We start from the raw sequence: 7,306 nt of genomic DNA, 5'->3' as shown, positions 1-7,306 counted from the left end.
CCCGGGCCCCCGTGTCTGTCTTCAGAGGACACGGGTGGCTGGCAGAGCCTTGAGCACTGCTGGCCTCTGGTGGCCTGGCCACCCCATGCCTTCCCGGCTCCCGGCCACCTGTGTGAGCTGCCCAGCACTAACGTCCTCCGGGGACGCGCCCTCCTGCCTTCAGCGATGCCGACACGCTCTCACACTCGCACTTTGCTGGGCTCCTTACGGGCAGTCTCTCGTGTCACCCTGACCGCCATCTCAGATCCTGTAGCTGGCGAGTGTCAAGGTGAGGATTTGGATCCAGATCTGTCTGGCTCCAAAACTGTGCTCTCAGCCATCTTGCTGCCTGCCTCTGAACAGTTCCTGTTGCAAAAACACGAGACGAAGCAAAACAAAAAACACCGGGCGGGGGAGAAGATGAGGATGTGCCCATTGGGATGGCTTCTGTCAAACAAGCAGAAAACAGCAAGGCCGGTGAAGATGTGGAGAAGCTGGCAACCTCGTGCGCTGCTGTTGGGAATGGAAAGTGGTGCAGCCGCTGTGGCAAACAGTGTGGAAGGTCCTCAAAAAGTTGCACAAAGAGTTACCATACGACCCAGCAATCCCACCTCTGGGTAGGTACCCAAGAGACTTGAAAGCAGGACTTGGAGAGATATTTGTACACTGATGTCCAGAGCAGCGTTATTCACAATAGGCAAAAGTGGAAACAACCCAAGTGTCCCCTGAAGGAGGAATAGATAAGCAAAATGTGGTCCATCCATACAAAGGAAATTATTCAGCCTCGAAAAGGAAGGAAACCCTGACACAGGCTACAACATGGCTGAACCTTGAGGACGTTATGCTCAGTGAAATGAGCCCAACACGGAAGGACAAATACTATGTGATTCCACTCATGTGAGGGCCCTAAAGGAGTCAAACCCATAGAGACAGAAAGTAGATGATGGGGCCCAGGGGCCGGGTGAGGGGAGGGAGGGTGAGCGTTTAATGAGGACAGAGCGTCAGTCTGGGGAGACGAGAAAGTCCTGGAGGCGGACGGTGAATGAACTTAATGCCACTTAACCGTGCACTTAAACATGGTTACAATGGTAAATTTTATGTTATGTGTATTTTACCACAATTTAAAAAAGAAATGAAAAGAAGATAAAGATGGTGAAGAGTGTGGATGAAGAGGCTGCGTGTGTCCAAGGAGTGATGGTGAGACAGGCAGCCTGTGGTCGGAGGGACCACGGCGGCCAGGAGGGCGGCCGGGGCCACGGGAGTGTTTCAGCACCTCGGAGAGAGACACCGCACCTGGACCGCCAGGAGGGAATGTCTGGACTGCGTCCAGGAGCAGGAGGTGCTGGGCCCTTTCTGAAGGCAGCCTGCCTGCTCCTTGCTCTGGTGGCAATAGGCAGATAGGCCGATGCTTGATGAGACGCCCCAGGACTTTGCACCTCTGGCTCCACAGGGCTCCCCTGGGAAGGGGTGGGGAGGGGTCTCTTCCTGCGGCTGCGCTCGGGAGGGTGGCTCCAACTCCTCGTGGGGAAAGGGGTGTTGTAAGAGCCCTCAGGGAGCCGGGATCCATCGGCTCGGCGCCAACCCCAGTGACCTTGGGAAGCCTCCTGCCCCTCTCTGTCCCTCCTGACTCCACCCTCGGCCACTGGGGCTTCCTGGAACCAGGGGGTCCGCCCGTGACGAGGGCAGGACAGGGAGGAGGGGAGGTCTGGTTTCTTTTCTTGTGTGCGCCTGGCCTGAGACCTCCTTACGCCAACATTCTCGCCAGGGATGGTGTGGCCCCCAGGCCCCCTGGGAGCTCATTGCTCTTGTCACAAGGGGACGAGGGGTAAGCTATTGACCACACGTGTGAGCCAGCTCTGCCCCCTGAAGGACAGCCCCTCCCCTACAGGGCGATGGTGTCCGTGTGAAAAATCAGCTGCAAGTCTCACAAATGCCGTTTCAGCAAAGAGCACACAGCCTTCCGGAAACTGAGCCTCGGGGGCGGGGCGTGTGGCGGACTCAGCCACTCAGATCCTCTGTGACAAGATTCCCGGGGACAGTTAAAGACGTCCGGTTACAGTAAAACTGCTCCGGTCCTGATTCAATAGCTTTCACGGGGGCGTCATTGATGCCATATGTGTGCACAGCTGTCTACCCATCGGCTTGTGCTTGCCCACAGTGGGCTGTGCTTCGTACAGGGAGGGTGAGAGGACCACCGCCTGAGCCCCTTAGGAGCGTCCAACCCACAGGGTGTGGACCTTATGCGTTATCCCCACCCCCGGGCCTGCGTGGCAACACTTTGGCGGCCGGCAGACGGCACCATGGGCCCCTGGAGGTCAAATCCCACTTCTTTACCCGTTGTCTGTAGCACTGTTCTGAACAGCGATTGTGACACGATTCTCCATGAGGCAGGCGTTCTATTAGTGGACCACACTTTGTAAACCACAGTATTTACCTCTGTCAGAGTGAACCCTCCGATATGAGTTCATTCATTCTTTCATTCTTTCTTTCTTTCTTTCATTCAAAACAAACAGAAACTTGGTGACCACCTGCTCTCACAGGAGCACTGATTTAGGGGCTGGGGTCCAGGAAGCAAGATGACCTGTCCTCAGGGGACAGGGGCAGAAGTAAATGTGGGGACACAGGAGACCTGAGCTCTGATCCCAGAGGACCTGAGCTGGGGGGACACCCACAGGGCCCGAACCCCAGCCTGGTGGGGGGTCAGCCAGGATGCTGGAGTTGAGTCTTGGGGGCCGGAGAAGCTGGGGAGGGGGCTCTGTGGGGCAGAGGGTGAGAAAGCCCAGGGTGGTGAGGAGATGGGCCTGGGGTGCAGGGCTGGGCCTCCTTGGTGGCCAGCCTGGAGGAGGCACCCCTCAATCGGCAGGGGCGGCTGTGGTGGGGGCGTCTGGGGGTCTGTCTGATGACAGGCCGGGGGCAGGGAGGCTGACGATGGAGAGGCGCTGGCTCTGAAGAGAGCCTTACCCGCCGGCTGTCACCCCATCTCTGAAGAGGCGTTCCTTCTACAGAAAAATTAGGGAAGGGAGTCAGGACATCTGATCTTCCACTTAAACGTGTGCTTGGTGAATTGCTACGGTTTATTGGGCGCTTGGAATGGCCTATAATTGCATCAAGCGACAGAAATCGCACTGCGAGGGCGCTCCCGGGGAAGCTGCTGGGCGGCACTGCCCCCCGTTCATCTCTGGGGTGTCATTGTCTCTGCTATGTGCAGACAGAAGACCCAGACTTCGGGCCAGCCCTCCCTGGTCACCGTCTCTCCAGACCCGAGGAGGCAGAGAGGGGCAGGAGAACACAGGCTCTGGCATTAGCCTGGGGCCAAATCCCAGCTCAAGACTCCCATTTCACAGATGAGGAAACTGAGGCCCAGAGAGGTGAAGTAACTTGCCTAAGACCGCACAGCATCAGGATTTGAACTGGCATGTGTCTGACTCCACAGCTAAGCTTCCCACCCTCTTACCTGGCTCACAGACGGTGACGCACCTGCGGCCCAGCACACGGAGTGGCCGCAGAGACACGGAGCGGAAGGGTGGGCCTGCTTAGAAACTGTGAAGTGCCAGGCAGAGGAGCGGAGGGTGCAGCCCATTAACATCATTCAGCGACGGCCCCCCTGGGCTGACGGCACATCTGGAGCCACTGGCAGCAAGGCCTGACGCCCCCCTCCCTATCCCCCACGGGGCAGGGACCGGCCCCCGGGAAGTATCTGGCTAACCAGCACCGTCACCACCATTTCATTATTTTAGGGGCCGGAAAATTACTATTCATGACAGTAAACTTAAAGATGAAATAATAAGTCTGTCCTTTCAAAAAGCAAATTGCTCCGCCAGAATATTCATGAGCTGTGACTTCATGGGAAACGATAGCAGCCGGGGGATGATCATTTGCTTAAGTCAGCAGCTAAGGAATTTAGGGAAATGCACTTGTCACTCTGAGGAAACGGGTGATGAATACTTTCCTGTTTGCGGGGGCCCTTAACAGGCGCATTTTTAATGTACTAATTAATTAACCTTGGGACCACTCACATTTCCCAGGAGGCTGAGGCCTCCACTCCTCGAGGGCGGGTGCCACCAGGCAGAACCGACCTCCAGGTCAGGTCGGTGGGCAGCTCTAGGCTAGGGACGTGCCCCCCACTCCCCGCTAGTAAATGCCCGCGACTTCTCAGTTGGGGGTTGAGTCCCCCCAAAACTCACATCCACCTGGAAGCTCAGAATGACTTTCTCTGGAAATCAGGTCTTTGCAGACGTAATCAGTCAAGGGTCATCCTGGATTTAGGGTGGATCCTCAGTCCTGGGTTTAGGACTCGTGTCTCTGAGAAGAGGAGAGACACAGAGACACAAAGACAAGAGGGAGATTTGGAACAAGGGGCCCCGTGCAGGCAGGGGCAGCAACCGGAGGGAGGTGTCTCCCAGCCAAGGAACCGCGAGGCTCTCTGGCGATACCAGAAGCTGGACAGAGGCCTGGAACACCCTCCCAAACGGCCTTGGAGGGAACCAGCCCTTCTGGCACCTGGAGCTCGCACTTGTGGCTTCCGGAGCTGGGAGCCGGTAAATTCCTGAATTCCTGTTGTTGTTTGAGACTCCCCTGCCCCCGACTTGTTAAGGCCGCCCTCTGACCCACCTGCATCCGGTGGGGAGGTGCTGGAGGTGGCCTTTGCCGTGGTCACTGCAGGGCCCCTCCTCTCTCTGGGCCTGGGGTCTCCCGCTGCAGGGGGCTGGGCCAGAGCTGTGCTTTTCAAACTGGGTTCCCCGTGCACCCACAGGGGCAGTGGGGGCTGTTTCTTCTTGTTGGAGCCCCTCAGTTTCCTCCCCACACCCCTGCTTCCTCCCTTTTGCTGCCTGGAGAGCTTTTAGTCCTCCCTTAGGGCCCCGTTCTATAACCCTCCCGGGGCTGGGGGAGAGGATGGTGACCGAGCCGCTGTGTCCTCAGAAGTCACTCCCCGCCACAGGCTCTCTGCAGGGGCCTTGAGGGGGCCCCCCAGGAACCGGCTGGCCACCTGCTCGCGGGACCACGGCTCACCCCGCCCTCTAGTGGCCGCCTCGCGGTACCGCCGGGCAGCCCAGGCAGCAGGTTTGGGCCTCGCAGGGGTGGGCGGCCCTGGCGTGAGCAGAATGCCAGGGTGGCCGCCTCTCTCGGCCAGACGTGGATCCCTCTTTGCTGGGAGACCCTCCCCAGGCTTTGTGGCCCAGGCACGCCTGCTCGGGGTCCAGGGGCCGAGTCCAGGCAGGAGTTGGCAGGGGTAGGAAGACCGGGGAGGGACGGTCATCCACTCGGCTGCCACCGGCCAGGGCAGCTTGGGCCACTCCCGGGGACTGTCAGTGCTGGGGCGGGACCCAGGGCCGGGCTGGGACAGCGGGCTGGGCCCTGCCAGCTCAAACCGGGCCTGGCAGCCAGGGCTGGCTCTGCCCCACGCAGGGAAACCCTTGGCGCTTGCTGACTCCCGGCTGGGCCTGGGCCGGACACGCTCAGACCACCCGGCCTTTCTTGTTCCTGAGAGCGACAGTGATCTTGAGAACCTCCCAGAAGGGGTGAAGGTGTGGGCGCTCTCTCTCTCTCTGCCTTATTCCTGCTGCACCCCAAGTCCCTAAAGCGGCACCCAGCACATAGCAGGCGCTAAATAAACACATGCTGGGCAGCCAGGTGAGTGCGCCAGGTGGGGTCTTGGGAAGCAAGGCTGCGTTCAGGTGCACGATGTGCTTTAGGGACCAGCACCTGTTGGATGGGGCGGGGAGGCTGCAGGTTTAGGCCAGCTCTGGGCCGGGTCCCCCCCCTCACGGGAAGTGTCTGGGTCTTTACACGCCACTTAGCCCAGCCACCCGGGAGGGCCGTGACCTCACAAGGCCACTCTCTGCGGCTGAGACTGCAGGAGGGGCTGATGGCCCGGCATCTGCTGCCCACTCCCCGAAGCTGGGCAGCTGGTCCTTCCTTGAAGGGGGCCCTCTCCGGGTCCACATGGAAGCCTGATCCTTATGTACTAGAGGAGACGGAGGCTCAGAAGGGGAGGAACCCACCGAGGATGTCCAGGGAGTCCTAGGACATCACCCGGCACTGCTCCCAGTGGATGGGGCTGGGGAGTGCAGCCTGGGAGGGGAGCCCTGCCCCAGGCCCGCCGCTGCACCCGCAAGGGGAGAATCATCACTGACTGGCCTCTCGGAGGAGGAGGAGGTGCCACTGATGGGAGACCACTTATTTACATCCAGCCTCCTCAGAAGTATTTTGTCAACACATCACTAAGGACGTCCAGCCTGCAGGGGTCTGCTCTGGCAACGGGGTCAGCCATTAGAGGGGTGGGCAACTCACAGCATGCTAAGTGGTGCCCCAGAGGAGGTGCAACCGGGGCGGTCTTCCTGAGGGAGGAGGTCCTGCATTCTAGGGAAAGGGCTGGGTTTGCACAGGCTGCAAGGTCAGGAATTGGTAAGTCAGTGGAGACGCAATGGATGAAGGGTGCTGGGCACGCAAGTCCTGGCCGATTCGGCTGATAAAGGCCCCATGAGCTGCTTTTGGATCCAGGCAGTGTATTACTGACATAGTGAAAGGAAGTGGGCTCCCCGGGCCTTCATCCCACACGCGCAAAAAGATGACCTTGGAACAGAAGAGGCCACTGGCGCCAACAAGAGCTGGGACACCCCACTGTCGAGGAGCCCCCATCGCCCCAGCAGTCAGAGCTAAACCTGGCCCCCAAGACAGTCTCTCGGAGTCCATGGGTGGCATCTCCAGTTCTCCCACAGGCTTTCATTTTCTCCTGGAAATCCCCCCTTTGGACTCCATGGGGCCACAGCCAGAGCTTTAAGGTATCCTTATCCCTCAGTTTTCTCCACAGGCTACTCTGTGTGAAGTGGAGGCGGGGGAGGGGACCACAGTCTCAGCCACTGCCCTCGAGCTGACAGCTGCCCTTGACTCCAGCCCTGCACACTCAGCTGCCCCTGGCCACCTCCACCTGGAGGTCCCCCTGCACACCCAGGTCAGCAGGTGCAGGGCTGCGCTCGACCCCCTTCTCAGCAGCACCCCCTCCTCCAGGAGGTGGCACGGCGTGCACCCTGTCACCCAAGCTGGAAGCATTCCTGTCGTTCTTCACTCTGTTCTTGTTTACAGCTGCCCCCCGCCCCGTCAAGGCTCACCTCGCGTCCTCCTGCCACTGTCTTCCCTGCCCCGTTCAGACCCTCACCCCCACGCCGCATCACTCCTCTGCAAGCATGTGGGAGCTTTCTGACTTCCTCCTGCCTCCAGGCCCCCTCCTGTCCTCCTCCTACCCCCACCTCACTCGGTCACCACCATCCACACTGCAGCTCCCCACAGCCTCACGACCAAGGCCAGATGCTTCCGTAGAGCTTCTTCT

Source organism: Balaenoptera musculus, chromosome 6, assembly GCF_009873245.2.
Source record: "Balaenoptera musculus isolate JJ_BM4_2016_0621 chromosome 6, mBalMus1.pri.v3, whole genome shotgun sequence".
NCBI classification, from domain to species: Eukaryota; Metazoa; Chordata; class Mammalia; order Artiodactyla; family Balaenopteridae; genus Balaenoptera; species Balaenoptera musculus.
The sequence above is the reverse complement of the archived record's forward strand: the minus strand, read 5'-3'. Positions refer to the sequence as shown.